Below are 19,663 nucleotides of genomic sequence, written 5' to 3' on the forward strand. Positions count from 1 at the left end.
TAGTTCCTACGTCTTTTGTATGTATTTTAATGTGTTGTATGCATCTAGCAATAAATGGTTTGAATTCTTACATTCCACTTCATCCCTGCTAGACAGTTAGTGCTCCACTTGGTTCTGTTATTTCTTTTGAGGGTCAGCTCCTCTTTGTGGTAATGGCAGTCTGTCAGCAGTGAAGTTTTGCACACTGTTTTATTGATATCCTGTATTTGTTACTATTGTTTATTAGTCTCTTCTTGTTTTTACCCCTCTGATGTATGATGGCTGGACTTGCAGGGCTCCACTCGCCTTTTAGTGGTTACTTCGTAGTACGGTTAATAATAATAATAATAATAATAATAATAATAATAATAATAATTAATAATAATAATAATATGTCATAAATTGTCATGGAGGCAGAATTATTATTTTCGCCAGTTACTTATCAGTGTTCACAAATACACACTATAGCGCGTATTTTACCCACTTTGAGGACTGGGGACTCATTTTTTAAAAATGGGTGGGTCCCCGGGGACGCGCTCCGCTACAGCCAATCCCTTGCCAGCGGCCCTTTCAAACATGTCCAGCAAAGTCACGGGATGCGCTGCTTATAAAGGTGGTGGCGTCTCACTGATGTAGCAGGACTTTCCGTGCGGGGGGGCGGAGTTGTCAATGGCGGCAGTGGCAGTAGTTCGCAGTCGCTGCCATGTCCGCTCTGCTCCCCGGCTACTCCCACAGCTTTAAAAAGCCCTCGGAGGTCCTGCGGCTGAGGCGGCGAAGGAGTCGGAGCCAAGGCGGAGCTATTATCCCTGGGGGATGCCATCAAGTGGGCGGCTGGGGTGCGGCCGTATTCCCTGTGCCTGCAGCAGCAGAGTGGGGCAGTGAAGCGGAAGAACCCGTTCCCCAGCCTGGAGACCACGTTGCAGGGATAGAGGAGACCACGGAGTGTAGCAAGTTGCGAGGGGGGGAGCTGGGTGCTGCCGGAGCAGGAGAACCCACTGCCGCCCGATGAGGTGAGACAGGGGAGCAGAGTGACCGTGCCGCGGGGAGCTGAGGACGAGTAGTGACCACCAGGGAGTTTCAGTTCTACTAGCAGGGAAGAGAGAGACCGTGCAGCTGGCAAAGTGAAGGCGAGTGACTGCATGGGATCTGCAGCACTGCCATCAGGGAGTAGGAGAGTAATCGCTGGGGAGTTGCAGTACTGCGGACTGGGGAGGTAGAGTGTGTCCTCCAGGGAGCTGTGCACTGCTGGTGAGGGACTATTTATATTATTTCCTTACAATATCCTCCCAATAGAGTATTGTTAGAAATTGTTGGCACTCCTGTGTGTTACACTCTCTAAATGCACTGCTCTGTGTGGGCCACTATATTTAGGGGGGACTCCTGTGTGCGATGCACTGTAAATATGCGTGTCCCTAATCTCCTCCTTTCTCCAGCTGCTGACTACTCTTACCCCCTCCCTACCCCCAGCACTGCCTGAACCTTGCCGCCAGTACTGCTCCAGCTGCTGTCTACCCTTACACCCTCCTTACCCTTTGGCACTGCAGCCCCTAACCACCTTCTTGCCCCCTGTACTGCCCCAGCTATCTACACTTTCACCCTCCCTACCCAGCACTAACTTCCTCTTTGCCCCTAGTACTGCCCAAGTTACTATCTACACCCGCCCCCTCCCTACCCCCAGCACTGCCTGCCCCTAACCTCCTCCTTACCCATAGTACTGCCTCAGCTGCTGTCTATACTTGCCCCTTCTCTACCCTCAGTACTTCTGCCCCTAGCCCCTTCCTTGCACCTCAGTACTGTCAGCTGTTATCTATCCTTGCTCCCCAGCACTGTCGCAATTGCTGTCTGCACTTACCCCCTCCCTACCCCTAGCACTGCCTGCCCTTACTCCCCTCTACCCCCAACTTCTCCCTGCCTTTCCCTCTAGCTCTACCCCAACTGCTACCTGCCCCCCAGCACTGTCCCAACTGCTGCCTGCTTTCACCCTTCCATAATATGTAATGGGACTCAGAAACAGTGGAGTAGGACCCCAATTCTATAAAGCGATGGGTCCCTGGGACCCACAAATTCTTTCGCTTTTCGTGATCACTGCTTATATAGTGCACACATTGGGCCTGATAAAGACCCACTCGCAAGCGGGTCGATAGGCGGGCAGTGCGCACGTGCGGCATGCGCGAACCCTGCAGCGAGTGAGAATTTCACTCGCTACAAACGGGCATTTTGTAGGCTGGGTGGGGAGTGGCTGGACAAACAAAGGCGTTCCCGAAGGAACGCCTGCCGTTTGTGGGTGGCCCTACTGACATCACTCGTGATGTCAGTAGTGAGGTTCCGGCTCTATTGGAGCCAGAAGCTCACTGGGGCTTGCGGCAGACGAGACCCTACCACAAGGGTCTTGTCGCAAGCCTGATGGTCGCGACCATCACCTGGCCGCCTCCAAAAGCTGTGGGTGGTCACCCACAGCTTAGTGAGCGGCCAGAAGGCCGGACCCAAAAAAAAAAAAACGCCCTTCAGACCTGCGAGCTGCTTCCGGCAGCGAGCAGGTCTGAATCAGGGCCGTATTCTGTGCACTTTATAGAGAATATTTGGCCATTCACATCTATTACCTCCCCCAATGGAGTTTGCAATCTATGTTCTCTACCACAGGGTTCATTTGCCAGGAGCCAATTAACCTATCAGTATATTTTTGGATTGTGGGAGGACACTAAAGTACCTGGAGGGAACCCACACAAGCATGGGGAGAATATGCAAACTCCACACAGAATGCAGACATTGGACCTCATTCAGAGCCGCTCGCAAAAAGTGAGCGCTCGCTCTGAATGAGGGTGGCTGCTTCTTATTTTTGACCACCCACAGCTTTTGCGAGCGGCCACCATCGCGCTTGAGACGAGACCCTTGTGGTAAGGTCTCGTCTGCCGCAAGCCCCAGTGAGCACTCACTGGTGATGTCAGTAGGGCCGCCCACAAACGGCAGGCGTTCATTCAGGAACACCTCCGTTTGTCCAGCCACCCCCCCCCCCACCCCGCCTACAAAATGGGGCGAGCTGTCGATCAACATCGACAGCCGCCCCGTTTGTAGCGAGCCCCGGAGCGAGTGAATTTCTCACTCACTACGGGGCTTGCGCATGCGCAATGCACAACCAACGCACTCACCCTGCCCAGCAATACATAAGGGGTCTCATTCAGACCCGCTTGCGAGCGGGTCTGAATGAGACCCCTTATGTATTGCTGGGCAGGGTGAGGTATGAGTAATATGGGTGCTTTATTTTGGCTGCACAATCTTTGTGCTGTTTATTTGCCCTGCAGATATGGCATTTTTGAAGTTGGGTACGATTAGGGAGAGGGTCTGCAGGGTCAAACGGAGGATGGATGACATTATCTGGGCAAGTTGTGAGAATGAGTGATTCATTTTATTTAGCTGGGTGATGGGTGTTTTTGTCTGCTTAACTATACAGTGTAAAAAATCTGCTATAAACGGAATATTGTACATTGTCTTTAATGCTCAACCTTGGGACAGTCCTGCTGTCACTCTATGGGATCTGGAACTTAAAGATTTGGAAATAGATAATTAGATACTCCAGTTCTGCTCTAGCAATGCCCTAAAGCTGGGATATTCAACATGCGGCCCTCCAGTTGTTGTGGAACTGCACAACCCAACATCCCCTGCCACACTTTTAGCACCGTAATAGAAAAACTGTCAGAGCATTTTGGGATATGTAGTTCCACGACAGCTGGAGGGCCGCATGTTGAATACCTCTGCCCTAAAGGCTATAGTGATGTAGTAAGCCTGCCTACATTGGTATTGGTTCCGACTACAGTTGATTTGGTGCCGTCCACATTAAGCCACTTCCAGAAATTTTTCCAGGGCCATTTTTAGTCCTCAATTCATCCCTGATAGTGTGTTAAATCCATGTATCTCAGATTCCAGGCTTGATATTCAAATGTTTAACCCCTTTGCTGCAGATGATGGTGTGATCACCAGAGGTTACGCCCCTACATTGCAGATTAAAAACATGGAGTCTAGGGTTTGTAGAAGACCCAGGGATTGGGGAAGACCTCCCCCAACATAGCTGTAAAAAAATATTTGTCACCCACATTAAAAACGCCCCCCCTCCCCCTAACAGCTTTTGTTTTGTGATTGCTTGGAAGCACCTTACAATGGGCCTGATTCAGAGTCGTGCGCTACTGTATTCACAGCTGTGATCATGCTCGCAATATGTGCAAAAATATACCAATGTCTGCCAATTGACTCCCTGCCTGAAATAGTGTGCGACGGACTATGCAAATGTTGCTACACCCACTTTCCTTATATGCATTGCGTGCAGATCTGCCGGTGGTTGAAAACACACCACCATCAACGCCACATCAGATGCACATCGACTCCTCGAGTAAAGGTGCCCATACACGATGCAATTTTTTACACAATTTGGCCGTTTTCGTTCATTCATAACGACCAATCGTGTAAAAAGTGGCGTTTCCCAGTACGATTACGATGCCGATGCACGTCCCTGACGTCGTGAATTGGCATCACAGATCAACTGAACCTGCTGTAAGATTTCGACCGATCGTGTACGATGTGACACACATCGTACGGTGTTTTGCTTGATGTACGATGTCATGTGTGATTTACGATGTCCCTGGCCACCTCCTCCTCATTTTGTGACAGACGACGGGAGAAGTGAAGACAAGCGACAGCATTATGTATCTTGCGGAGTTTGCAGTGAAAAAAGTGAGTATCGCTTGTATTCTACTACACCATTGTACACCCTGCACCACCAATGCGTATGAACCCCTGTACTACCAATGCGTATTAACCGCTGCACCACCAATGCTTAGTAACCCCGCACCACCAATGCGTAGTAACTCCTAAACCACCAATGCGTATGAACCCTTGCACCACCAATGCGTAGTAACCCCTGTATCACCAATGCTTAGTAACCCCGCACCACCAATGCTTAGTAACCCCGCACCACCAATGCGTAGTAACCCCGCACCACCAATGCTTAGTAACCCCGCACCACCAATGCTTAGTAACCCCGCACCACCAATGCGTAGTAACTCCTGCACCTCCAGTGCGTAGTAACCCCTGCAACACCAATGCTTAGTAACCCCTGCACCACCAATGCATATTAATCCCTGCACCACCAATGCCACCAACGTACTAGCCCATCAATGGTTAATATCCATCGCACCCGCAATGTACCCACTACCCCAGCCAATGTTATGACAGTGTAGCACAATTCAAGTTGTCCCCCCATTTCCCCATTTTTAAAAAAACGAAGGGCCGTATTCAATATGAGGCGAAATGTCGGAATCGGCGAAAATTTCTCGCCGATGACATCATTTTCGCCTATTTTCATTATCCCCGTATTCAATCACATTGACTTTTTGCTGGGGTTTAGGGGTGCAGGCTTAAAAAAATGAGCCTGCACCCTTGGGTATGACCCCTTAAAATGATCTGTGTCAAAAAAAATTTAAATAAATCAGGACTCCCCCAAAAAAATTTTTACATTTTGGAGTGAAAAAAAAAAATAGGACAAACCACTTATAAAATAGTTAAATAGATTCCAGAGGGGGTTGGAAGAATGCGGCAGATGTTTTCTTCAATGCGGGTGACAGCGGCAGGTGCATTTTTGCAGAATTAAAAAAAAATCATTTTATGGACTTAAAAATATGCTTGCACCCATTTTCATGTACCCCAAATTTGATGGGACCATTTTGAAAAACGAAGAAAAAAACAAAAACAAAGTGCTCTTCTGCATCACTTCTTCAATGTCAGGAAAAAACACATGCCGTGGCTAATACAAACCCCAACTTCCTTCAGCAGGCAAAAATGGGGCTATCCATAGTGATCCCCCATGTCTGGACATCTTTAGGGGGGTCCCAGGCATATTTCCTTAAAATTCCTGTTTTTTTTCGTAAATGGGGCGAAGGGTCATTTTAAAAAAACAGGGATAATTTTTCAATTACATATAGCAGGTGAAAAAAAGTGCAGATTTGGGGTTTAGAGGTGCAGGCACTTAAAAAAAATAGCCTGCACCCTTGGGAATGCCCTCTTAAAATGAAATGTGCAAAAAAAAATGTAAAAAAAAAAGTCGGGACACCCCAAAAAAATGTTTTGAAAATTTTGGGGTGAAAAAAAAATATAGGAAAACAAAATGCCAAACTAACTAAATTAATTCTGGTGGGGTCCCCAAGTATGTGGCAGGTGTTTTTTTCATTGCACAGAGTAGCGTCAGCTGTATTTTTGAAGAATATTTAATATTACCTTTAGGGACTTCAAAATATGCTTACCCCCATTTTCAGGTACCCCAAAATTGATGGGACCACTTTTAAAAATGAAAAAAACCCCTAAGTGCTCTTCTGCATCACTTGTTCAATGTCGGGCAAAATAACCACCTGCTGCATCTATTTAAAAAGCAGACTTTCTTCTGCTGGCCAAAACGGGGGTACCCATACTGATCCCTGAGGGCTGGACATCTTTAGGGGGGTCCTACAATTATTTCCTGAAAATTCCCTTATTTTTTCGCCATCCAAGTTACGCCTGTTCCCAATTTCGCCTACTTTGGAATTGAGTACGGGGAATAGCAGGCACGCGCGCGATACTTTTTCGCCTGGAATACAGGCGAAGGAGGCGAAAAGTCCAGTAGGTGAAAAGTCTGGACTTTTCGCCTCAAATTGAATACTGGCCTAAATGTACTATGAAAATACACTGACAAGGGTTTAAAAATGTATTTAGAACACATTAAAAACATATAAACTAATTTAAAAAATTCAATTTGTAAAACATTCAAACTTTCAAATTTTAAATTACATATTTGTTCTGTTTTCCCACAGAAATGACCAGTGCAAGAGAGTGGCAATTTGTCATCGGTTTTCTCGAGCGCTATCGTGCCCACGAATGTCTGTGGCGCATAAAGGGGCCCGACTACAAGTGAGCGGCTGTCATTGAAGAGCTCGTAACATTCAGCAAGCCATACCATGACGAGGCTTCCCCGAAGTGGGTGAAAGCTAAAATACAGAGTTTACTTATGGTGTACGTCTAAGTAATTAAATAACCGCAGGAATCGCGGGCATCTGGAGCAGGGACAGATGAGGTATACACCAGTACCTCATCTTCGACCTCCAAGTTCCTGCATGAGCAGCTTCCCAAGCGCTCATGGTCAAGAGTATCCCTGAGGAGCAGCAAGAGGACAGCGCAGAAACAGAACAACCGTTCTCTTTGGAAGTGGTAAGTACAGACATAGTGCATACATACCATGCCAAATGTTTTCTAATAGTTTAATAGTCCACAATTGTCTATATTACATTAGCGTCTATTTGCCTCCTGCCATGGCTCTGCCCCCACTCCATTAATGTAGGCCAGGTATTGCTCCCTGCCCTGTTTAGCCCGCGCAGTTCCTATTGAATCCGAAACTGCAGAGGGGGCCACAGAGGGCATTTGCAATGTCTCCTGTGGATGATTCGGGTCGTCTGCCATAGCTGTGTCTAATGTCCTCTGTTGTATAGTAGAAGTTTTGCGGAGGAAATTGTGGAGGACACAGCAGGCCAAGACAACTGAATCTATTTTGTCCACACAAAGATTTATAGCCGTATGGAAAATTTGGAAATGGTTGCAGAGAATGTCAAAGGCGTTTTCAACTATCCTCCGTGCCCTGGATAGACGATAGTTGAAGATGCGCTTTTCTTCAGTCAGGCCCCTTTGTGCATATGGCTTTAGCAAGTGCTCATGGAGAACAAATGCCTCATTAGCCACAAAAACGTAGTTTAGGCTGTGCTTTGTTTCCGCTGTAGTTGGCAAATTCAGAAGGCTGGTGTTAAGTCTCTCATAGAAGAGGGTTTGTTTAAATAACCCTCCATCAGAAGCACGGACATTTTTGCCCTCATCAACAAAAATAAACTAATTTTTTTACTCTTTCTCCTCCCAAACAGTCTAGAACACCAGACCTCGACCTCACCAGAAGTGATGACACCCAGAAGCGAGAGCGAGGCCGAATTTACTCAGCTTGCTTCAAGACGGCGTAGATATCAGGCGCAGCCAGAATCGCTCCTAAAACAAGTTGAGCAGGCCCAACGAAAGCCCCTGTACCTGTTTGACCTCCTGGGAACTCATATAGCAAGTAGTCTGCTGGAAATGAATGAATGCCAACAAGTCCACGCCCAGAAGAACATCTACGACACAGTCATCTGGGGGAGATTGAAGCACCTGGGCACCACAACAATGAGCCTCTGCCCCTGACAACGGTGCAGCCACATTATGGGTAATCCACCTTCCATTCCTTCCCGCCAGCAAGCTTCTAGGCCACACCACTGGGGCCAACCCTATCCCACCCTACACCCCATACCACTTACCTTACTCCTGGACCAACCAACCCCTCCACATCCTCTGAGGTACTTTATAGAACCATGTTGGCGGAGGATGAGGAGCCACCCCAATTTTATTTTTTAATTTAAAGTAATTTTGAAATATCAACAAGTTTTGTCTCTCCCAATAGCTACTGCATGGTATACGGTGCGGATTACGTGGATTGGACAGGGTCACTAAACATATGGCGCAAGGACAGATTGTTGTTTTACGGGGCCTCAATCTGGACCTGCGGCATGTGCTTCTTGGCCTACTTTATTCAATCCGTCATCTGAAACACCGTATACCATACAGCTGGCTAGCTATTGGGAGAGATAAAACTTGTTGATATAACAGTTTTTATACATTTAAACCCATGTTGGTTTGTTAAACATTAAAAAGCAGCCATGTTGGTTTTGCTTTTAAGTAAAAATACGTTTATTGATATTTACAGCCATGTTGGTTGATCTTTTACCTCCAGTATAAAAAAAATATATATTTTTTTCCTTTCACAAGAAAAAAATGTGTAGTGTTTTTACTCACCTTAAAGTAGTGAAACTTCAGGACATTCACAATGGCATCACAGGTGTGCGGAATGATGCGTCCCAAAGCCTGGGGGGAAATGAGGGTCCCAAACTTCAGGTCTTCAAAGGACCTTGTAGCCAGGTACCTCATGGTAGCAATGAGCCTCTCCTCAGCTGGGATGGCCATCCTCATTCTGGTGTCCTGCCTCTGTATATGGGGGGGTCACCAGATGCAGAAACTCCTGGAAGGTGGCATCATCAATACGCAGGTAGTTGCGGTAATCGTCTGGATTCTCCCTAATCCCCATCAGCAGGGGCATATGGGAGCGAGTCTCCCTCCTCATCAGCCACTCCTTTGTTGAGCTCGACCTCATCCTCCTCCTCTCCTCAGCTCCATCACCTTTGAGCTTCAAAAAGTCATAGGCTGCCAAAAGCTTATAGCGATAGGAGTCCATCACCACATAATGTAGTATAGAACACACTTTGTTAAAGGCAAATCCAAAACAAAGCAAAGCACAATAACAATGTACAACGTTCAGCAGGGTATAAAACCAAGCCTCACTAGTCACAGAGCAGAGTGTGCCAAGATCTAAAATGGATGCTGCCTTTTATAACCCCTAGATAAGCCCTCCCCTATTGAGATTCCAGCAGATGCATCGTGAGATTGTTTGCAAATCGTTTACAATATATATAATATGCAGCAATCGCTTTATGACACATCTAATCGTATGTTCATTTGTACAATCGTTCCATTTGTTGGCACAAATCGTAAAGAATTTCAAGGGAAAATTTATACGAGATCGCATCAAATACAAATCACACCGTGTATGGGCACATTACGTCCTGGACTACCCACATTCCAGGTCAACTGTCTCTAAAAAATGGCATTAGTGACTGTGGTTATGCAATTGGGAAGGGTGGTTCTAAATGCTCAACCATCAGTACTTCATGGCTGGCACACCCCTGGAACTCCCATATCATATCCATGACCTGGCCTTTATTTGCGAACACTTTCGGCCACCTCCCTGACTCCTCCCAGGAACGGCCATGGATCGTAGAGATCTATAAGGAACTTTCATGCAGACCTTGTGAATTCCATGTCAAACTACAGTTCACATGTGCACAGTGAGAATTTCCTCTACATTTTGTGCATACGCAGTAGCAAGAAATTGCTCAAATGTAAAAACATAGCATACAACTCTGAATCAGGCTCAATAGCGGGGCCGCCATCAGCAGGGGGACTGCCTGGACTGGATTCCCAATCCTGGGCACTTGGCAAAAAGGGGGGGGACCCGGATCCTACAGCGCCCCCATGCTCCCTTTCCCCACAACTCTGTCGTTTATGGCATTTTTTTTTTGACAGAGCAGCAGCAGCAGCAGCACTGCTACTGTCTCCATCAGATTGTGTTGAGCCGGCGGCGGACACTTCTGTCAGTCCCAGGCCCCACAATTTCTGATGGAAGCCCTGCCCAATAGGGGTGTGGTATAAGAGATAGACAAAAATTAGTTAGACAATGTCTAGATCTACCCCAGTTGTTAGACAGTCAATAGATCTACAGATACAAAAGGTCGACAGGTACAAAAGGTCGACACACTAAAGGTCGACATGCAAAAAGGTCGACAGGTACAAATGGTCGACAGGGTCAAAATGTCGACATGGAAAAGGTCGACACGAAAATGATCGACCTTTTGTACCTGTCGACCTTTTGTACCTGTATTACAGGAAACATACGTTTTCCATAGTTAGGATAGAGCATAAAATGTTCCTTATCTCCATCATAGGGGCAAAACACATCATGTGTTAAATAAAATGGGGATTTCTCATATAATTCAGTTGGATTTGTAGTCTACAAAATGGTAGGCATTGTTGGCAGCAGTGGTAAGTCGCAGCGATGGTAATTTGCAAATGCTAGTTTCAGCCTTCCCCTAATGTGCACTGGGCAGTGCAAGATTAGTATCGCTGTGATACAAATGAAAATGCCACTAGTATTTATCAGATGTCCACTTTAAATGCCCATAGACAGTGTAACTCTGCTGGTGGTTCCAGTGGCGTCCCTCCCTGAAGTGACACCTGGTGTGGGTAATGGCGGCGAGGGTTGGTGTGCATGGAGGCAAAAAGGGGGCGTGACTTTGTGGCCTCATGGGACAGGGGCGTGTCTTTACGTGTATAAGCATGACCTCAAGGAAAAAGGGGTGTGACCTTTTGGGAAAGAGGGCGTGCCTTTGCAGGTAGGGGGTGTGACCTCGCTGCCCAAACCCCCGTTTTAGTCAATCCAGGGGTCCGGGAGATGCAAGCTGCCCCCTGGGGACGAGTCTGTTTCAAAGTGCCGGCTCATTCACAGTGTCAGGAGCTGAGTGCTGCACATAATGCTACAGTGTAGCACCCGGCTCCTGTCATTGAGGAGTAGTTGGCACTTTGGTGTCACCCCTCAGCGTGTGACACCCGGGTGCAGCCCTTGTGACACCACTGGGTGGTTCTAAATGCTCAACCATCAGTACTTCATGGCTGGCACAGTGTCTCCTTCTAAACTCTGGCTAAATATGGCCTCTGTGGCTGCTGCTATGTGTTTGAGAATGGAGCCATGTTCACTGACACAAATACAATGGTGCGCTAAGTACTAGCCTCACACTCCTGTTTCAAGCAACAGCTCACACAGTAGGTTCTGCTACCCACTAATGAAGGCACAACAAAAATAACATAAAAATGGAGCGCTCAGCTTGAATGTGTTTATGAGTCAGCAAAATATTTTATTAAGCATCAATTAAAAAAAAACCCAACATAATATAAACACCTATATCATATCAATTGCACTGGGTCACATTATGTAAAATAACATAATATGCAGAAAATACACCAATATAATAGAGATGTCAGCATACAGCATTTATATGGTTCTCTGATCCATTAATAAAGCATTGAGGACTGATTTGCTATTACTGAGGTAATGGCATGGGCCATTCTATACACTTCTAGAAGTTTATGAACAGTATGTGCGCGAGGTGAAACCCAGGGGGCGCGAGCGGTGAACAGGAAATGGGGTAGCGTGGAAGTTAAGGTGGGAGTATATAAGGAGGAATGGCAGCGCAGTCAGACAGTCTGCAGAGCCCCTCTCTTGTGCCCACTTCTCAGACTTACCAGCGCTGCTTTGCATAAGAGCTATAGCGCATTCCAGCAGTGTCCGAAAGCCATTAGCCCACGGAAAAGTCAGAGAGAGGCAGCTGATTTAAGCCTCGGAGGTGACAGAGCAGCACCGTATGTTATCACATCACACAGAGCAGCATATCAGATTACTGATAGAATAGAATAGGATAGATAGAAGAAGGCAGCAGCTGATGGTCTGACATGGAGCTCTCCACTAGTGTATGGTGGCTTCTCAGGTGCTGGGAAGGGGTGCCATGTATTGGGCGGCCGTGACGGTACACTCCGGGTACATAGTTACAGCCCTAAGTGGGGTGAATATGTTGTGGACAATGGAGGAGGTTCCCCTTCAGAGCTGGAGCCCGGCGGCAGGCGCCTCTATTGTCTCCCATAGTTCTGCCCCTGATGGGATATCAGCTGACCGGAGGCATGGAAGACATCACCGGAGCACCAATGACTGCAGGTAAGTGCTATTAAGGGAGGAGGGGATCGCGGGGGGTCCGCGATCGTGGGGGGCAGGGCTTAGCGCCTGGGGGGTAGCAGCAGTGGCCGGTCGGCACATGCGCGGGGCACTAGTCACGGTATTTTTTTGCGAAAGTATCGTGACTAGAGTGTGGAGGGAATTCGCAGGGACAGAGCTTTGTCGCAAGCTCTGTCCCTGCAAGGGATTTGTAGTAAATCCCTGTGATATTGCCTGAATTCGCAATGCGAATTCAGTCGATAAGATCACACTACAATCTGCATTACAAATGCGGATTGTAGTAAATAGAGCCCATAGTGACTGTCTTTCAATGGCAAACGCTGTGTTTACACACATTTCCAATAATAATTAAAAACAATAAAGTTAATATCAAGTTAGTATTGAAGTTAGAAAGTGTCAGTAAGAACTATGGCCCTCATTCAGAGGTGCTCACAAGAAGCGAGCGCTCGTTCTGAATGAGGGCGGCCACTTGATTTTTTTAGTGCGGCCTCCTGGTCGCTAGCTAAGCTGTGGGTTACCACCCACAGCTTTAGCAACCGACCAGGGTGATGGTCACGATGGTCAAGACCATCACGACCATCGGGGCTTGCGATGAGACCCTAAGGTTGGGTCTCGGCAACCTAAAGTCCCAGGGAGCTTCCTGCTCTGATCGACATATAGCCCATGTAACAGCAGTGATGTCAGTGCGGCCGCCCACAAAACGGCAGGCAATCACCCGGCCGCTGCGCGTGCGCAGGGCCTTAACATCGACCCAGTTGCGAGCGCTCAGCGCTTGCGGCCGGGTCTGAATGAGACCCTATGTCCACATACTATACCTAGATGTCAAAATGTCAACATTAAAAATATAGGAAAATACAGTAGTTTAACCTGCAGTCAAAATATAGCCATGCTGACATTTCTACCATTTCAAAATAAAGGCATGGTCAAAATGTTGGCATTCAAAATATAGACCTTACTCTGGACCTGATTGCATGCGTAATCGCAGTTGCGATCCGTGATGAATCAGCTGATTGTTGCGATTTGAGCATGCATATGCATCGCAGTGCTCGAACTAGCTACTGCGATCTGGACTGCGATTGCAGAGACTACGCAGACCCATTGCAGAGTGATTGACAGGAAGTGGTCTGTGAAATGCAGGCGTGCCACTGTGCTTGAATGCCATTGCAGAGGCATGAATAAATTATCCACTGCGATGCCATATGCAGCCTGAGTACTCATAGCATACGATGAGGTTGGCAATTCTTGAGTAAGGTCAGAGCTTGTCTAAGTGTGCGTGAGGCTCCGATTGTACTCGATGTTACCGATTGTTTCGCAGTCTTGCTAAACATTACGGACGTGTGTAAGGTAAAGTGGGCGTCCTTATGTAGTGCTGACAATGTTGACATTTAAAGTATAGGCAACTGCACCTAGTTTAACCTGCATTCAAAATATAGATAGGTCTACATGCTATAATTATTATATATTTATCGCAACTGTGAAGGGAATCAGCGCTACCATGACATGGTTTAGCATAATAGTCGTGGCAATTAATTCATTGTGTGGCACATAATGGGCATGCAGTTAGTCTGTGTACAGCTTTCTATCAGGTGGGTGGCCATGATTTTATTATGTGATATTTAGAAAATTATGACTATATGGCTGACAGAACAGGATGAGTGTTGGGCCATGCGTAGTGCACTTTTCTCAGTGTGACGCTCTCTTGTACATTTGTCTTTTATGACTGGTCATAATTATTTATTCTATCTATGTCAACATTGTGATTCTCAACATGTTGACTGTCTACATTTTAACTGTTGAAATACTGACTGCCTACATTTTAACTGCCATTTTGACTTGATCTACCTTTTAATTGTTGACACTTTGACCTTAACATGTTATCCTGTTTGTTGATTAGTTGTTTACATGATGTTCATTTCTATACAGTATTATGTACCTGTCAACATTTCGACTGTCAACATATTTATTGTCGACATATGGCCCATGTAAACATTTTGGTTGCTTGTATAATGTACCTGTCAACATTATGCTGTCTATATATTGAATCTCTAAATAATATCCCACACGCACTGTGTGAATATGGCATCCGTATTCTAAAAGTTTAATGTTAAAGCTGAGTTTCACTTACTCGATCATGGTTTAAATATGAGGTTTTTATATGTTAATGCAGGGGTGGGGAACCTTTTTTATGCCGAGGGCCATTGTGATATATAGAACATTATTCGTGTGCCCGGTGCAGGCCATGCCCCTTCGCCAGTGATTGCAGCAATGCTCTGGGATGCTGTAAGGGCAGCAGTGTGACCGTCTGAAGCATCCTAAGGATGCTCCAGGCTGCAGTGCTGCATAGATTCTGGCTGCAGGGTGCCATTCTAGGCACCCTGCTAGCCAGCTGAGGCTAGCAGAAAAATTGTAATTATAAATACATAAAGTCAGGAGAGTATATAGTATTTTTGAATAGCAGAAATACTACTTTAGCAAAATGTGTTCCTGTAAAAATATTAACTTCATCAATACAGTGGCATATTTGGGCAATAGTTCTTGGGCTTGTCAAACTTGAAAGGTTTCTAAACATGAGATATTTTTTTATTACCTGTGTTTGGACTGAGCAGACATGCCCTGGTGAGCTCTCCATTGCAGCCCATTTTCTGCAATCACCTGAGCTCCTAAATCAACAGAAGTTGCTCAGGATGGTCCCTGCCCACCCGACTACTATATTATGCACAGTTCACAGCTCCAGACACTCAAAGATCCTGGACCACATGTCACCTGTTATCAATAAATTAAGGCTACGGCTAACGCTGTCAATCGGGCCCTCCTTCCTCCATGCTAACTTGGACCCTAAATCTTTTGGAGTGGCCAAGGTCCCACTTCACTTATTGTATCTACCTAGCATATTATGCATATAATTATTAATGGTTGTATGGTGCATCTGGTTGCTCTTTTTTCCTATGTTGTATCTGCCTCTCATCATGACATTCTCCTCCATTGCTCCGATCCCTGGGCCTCCCTCTGACCAGCAGCTACAATCAGCAGGTCTCTTACTCTGGCTTTGTACTCTGGGCCTTATACTTCCTCCTCACATACCTACTTTTCCAGGACTTGTTCCTGACACCCTTTCTGACTTCAGATATACTTTTTCTATACTCCAAGACAGCTCAAGGCCACAATCTTTGCTCCAGGCTCGGGATTCAGTCAAGTCCTCCTGGGGCTCCCCCCCCCTCTTCCCCCTCATACTGACTGTATCCTAACTTCTTCCACTCAAGAGCTCTTATGGTTTCATTGCTTTTGACCCTCTTCACCATTGCACATATGCTGTCCCGAAGTCCTTGGTACCTGCTTCTCACCTGTGCACTGGCCTGTGACACATTTTTCTATCTGTCCTCATGCTATCTTCACCTGATTAACGGCTACCCTACACTAGTGGCAACACTACTCTCAATCTAACCCAATCAGCAGGCCAGAATCTCCCCGTCAGAAAATCTAACACTAACTGTCCAGTCCTGTGCCTCCATGCTGATTCCATGGCTTCTTCCCTGCTAAACCTATAACATTGACCTCTTATACTCCCATCTGCAGGCTCTGGATATTATCTTCCAACCTTCCTCAACTGAACACTACATCAACTTGTACTCACTATGCTTCCACCTCTCACATTGTCCATTCTGCTCTTTCCCAAACATGATGCCTACCTGTACCATCTCTGATCTATAACCATCTCAAAAAATATGGAAAAAGGGGTAGTCTCTAGGTGCACTATACGAGTAATATAAAGTGGAATAATAAAAATTTACTTTTATTGGTATATATAAAAAATGATTATGTAGTCCCTCAAAGGATTCATGGACGGCGAAGTATTTAAAAATAAAAGATTAAAGAAAGAAATATAAGAATTAAAATAATATGCCAAGGGTCATGTCACTTGTTTGGGCAGATACTCCTGTCCACAAATCAATAATTATATCTGTAGGTAAAATTTGTATGTTTGTATTTTTCAGAATGCGTATTCTTGTTATTAATTAAATCTTCATGTGGCTCATGTAAATAATAAATGTAGTACTGACCAGATAATTAGTTGTCTCATTTATTTTGTGTCAGATAGACAGTTTTCACAGTGGATTATTATCACATTCATTAATAGGTACACAAAACATACATGTTGCCAAGGCACATTACATCAGTGCTCATGGACACCACACATGTAACAATCTACATCCGTATATAACGCTTATATGACTAGGTGACGTTGAATATCATTAGTACTAACCTATATCCCCTGGCCATTAAACAGCAGGAATAAAAAGATACTGCTGTATCATATTTATGAGCGTTGATGTAATATACCTCACGGACATAAATTATGCCTAAGTCTATGGGTGTGACCAGTGTATAGAAGTGAATTAATCACCAACTGATACCATATTCTTATATCACCTACTTTATGGTTGTGTGAATAAGGATATAAGTCACACAAGGAACACTGCATACTTGATCATATTCCCTAAGGGGGTAGTGATAATCGAAAATAAAATTTTGTATCAGCTTGCATTTCTCAGCAGTAGTAGTGGACAGATAACAGAAACAGATGGGAAATTTTGCCTACTAATATCAAGAACACAGTGCTGACAAATCGATACATTAATTGCCAGTTACTCAGAATCATTTGGCAACATGATCGGTTATAAATAGATATTAGTTATATTGTTGCCACTCATCCAGCAGACTTGTGCTAGGAATTGAATAGAATCTTCACTGTTAACATAGAGTTATCACTGTTTATGCTGTCTATCTGACACAAAATAAATGAGACAACTAATTATCTGGTCAGTACTACATTTATTATTTACATGAGCCACATGAAGATTTAATTAATAACAAGAATACGCATTCTGAGAAATACAAACATACAAATTTTACCTACAGATATAATTATTGATTTGTGGACAGCAGTATCTGCCCAAACAAGTGACATGACCCTTGGCATATTATTTTAATTCTTATATTTCTTTCTTTAATCTTTTATTTTTAAATACTTTGCCATCCATGAATCCTTTGAGGGACTAAATAATCATTTTTAATATATACCAATAAAAGTTAATTTTTATTATTCCACTTTATATTACTCATATAGTGCACCTAGAGACTACCCCTTTTTCCATATTTTTCGTATTTACTATCAAGGGTAGTAGGTAGCACACCTCCTTTATACATAAATTTTGTGATAGTATATCCATCTAATGTGTATTTCTAAGGGGGTTGTCGAGTAGAGTCTGTGCGGTGTTTTATTTCCTCCCTATACCCATCTCAGTCTGGCACCTGCGGTAATCTTTGGCCTCCATTCCTAACTTGCAACTATCAAAGTTTTCATTGTTTTGTGTCATTGTCTCCTTAACTTACTGCTATCTGTTTTTTATTTATTTACCTTACCAGATTGTCTGTCTTTATATTAGGTGCCTACCATTTGCCAGTGTGCTGTCTTATGGTCAAGACCATCGCGACCATCGGGCTTGCGACAAGACCCTTGTGTTAGGGTCTCGTGGCCGCAAGCTCCAGAGAGATTTCGGCTCTAACAGAGCCAGAATCTCTCCACTGCCATCACTCGTGTTGTCAGTGGGGCCGCCCCCAAAAGGCAGGTGTTCTCATGGGAACGCCTCCGTTTGGGAAGCAACCCCCCTGGCCCGCCCACCAAAGGGGGCGAGCTGTCACTCAACATTGACAGCTCGCCCCCTTTGGTGCGAGACCCAGAGCGACGGATTGCCCATTGCTAGCCGGGTCTCGCGCATGCGCACAACAGAGCCGGCTCTGTCGTGCGCATGCGCTGTGGGCTACCATCAACCATGTTGCGAGTGCTCAGTGCTTGCGACCGGGTCTGAATCAGGCCCTTAGTGTTCAGGTACTATATCTATACCATAACAAATTACCTTTAGTGTTAACCAATATAAGGGTTTAGAAATCTCAAAATACTTTTACAGATGTGTCCTCATACATCTAGCATCTACAGTACTGTATATGCCATATGGCGTGAGATGGTTTATGTGACTCTGATGCTCTGAGAGGAGTAGCATACTTTATTTATATTTTGTCTCTTATTTGCATCACAGATGCAATGAAACACCACTCGGTGTACTAGAGATGCTGGGCTGCGACTTTAACTGCACAGGAATTTGTTTTAAACCTGTACAAAGTCACAGATGAAGTACAACAGAACTTGCTGTAAGAAAATTCTGGTGCCACTACAACACAGCACTTCTTTCACAGATTCAGACACAGATGTACAAATGTCACACATCAAATTGATAAGTGTGTAATCCTGCAATGTCGTTTTGTCTCTCCCAGTTGTTTTATTTATTAAATAAGATGCACATTTTGAGCAAGATAGATGTCAGAAGCAGGCAAGTCCTCCAGGATCTGGCACGCTGAAAGATGCTATTTGGCACAACTTGAGCAACAGTGTAGGAGGACACATCTGTATTCTGTTTACCAATGTGCAGTGCACGCAGTGGCACTGAGTGGCAATACTGTATGGCAATGGCAATACTGTTCTCTGGCTCTCACTGTTCCCAGAAGCTTGGCCAACCTCTTTCTACTAGACAGGGTTCTGTACCCAGCTGTTTGATGTCTTACTCCAGGGGGAGTCAAGAGTTCCTGCAGCAAGTTCTATTATCCAAAAGAACAATGGCCATGATAACGGCATTCGTGCTAGGTAACACACAATCTATAAGGGACCATAACCCCCAACTTCAGGCTTTATCAGGACAATATCTAGAACCCCCTGTTGGATTACACATTTTGAAGGTCAAACACCTCCTTTATTTTGTTAGGGAGGCTTACATAGAGTTCTCCTTTATTGGTTCCTTGATGTTGGGACTTGACAGATGGGAGTGACTACTACTTTGCTCACATCCCTGCTGGAATGGAGGAGCCTGGTAATCTACTTGGGCCATCTGCTGAAATAATGCCTGGCATTCAGTGCTTCAGTGGTTAAGAGAGCCACCCCCTTTAAAACCTTGATAGTCAAATTTGAAGTCACAGAGGCTCCAGGTGTTCTCAACTTTCTGCAAGAGAGGCAGAGAGGAAGGGGAGCAAGGATGAGGAGACACATCAACCGATCATCAAGGACATAATTCGGTCTAACTGTTTTACCTAGAATCACCTAGAATTATATACAAAACATCTTAATAAACCAACAGTGTTACAAAACTCAGTTTA

The 19,663-nt window shown here is 45.2% G+C and overlaps 1 protein-coding gene across 2 annotated transcripts in view; it reads left to right on the forward strand.

Moving 5' to 3' along the window:
• Positions 1-640: 640 nt before the first annotated feature.
• LOC148508925 (NXPE family member 4-like) overlaps positions 641-19,663 on the forward strand; it is a 255,212-nt gene continuing 236,189 nt past the window's right edge. The window contains exon 1 of one of the 2 annotated variants that reach the window (XM_088443813.1): positions 641-1,227. The gene's annotated coding sequence lies outside the window, so the exon portion shown is untranslated. The remainder of the gene's footprint in view (positions 1,228-19,663) is intronic. The other variant, XM_088443814.1, reaches the window with a different exon arrangement.

The sequence above is a fragment of the Taudactylus pleione genome, unplaced genomic scaffold (genome assembly GCF_031769625.1).
Source record: "Taudactylus pleione unplaced genomic scaffold, aTauple2 ptg000334l, whole genome shotgun sequence".
Classification (NCBI taxonomy): Eukaryota; Metazoa; Chordata; class Amphibia; order Anura; family Myobatrachidae; genus Taudactylus; species Taudactylus pleione.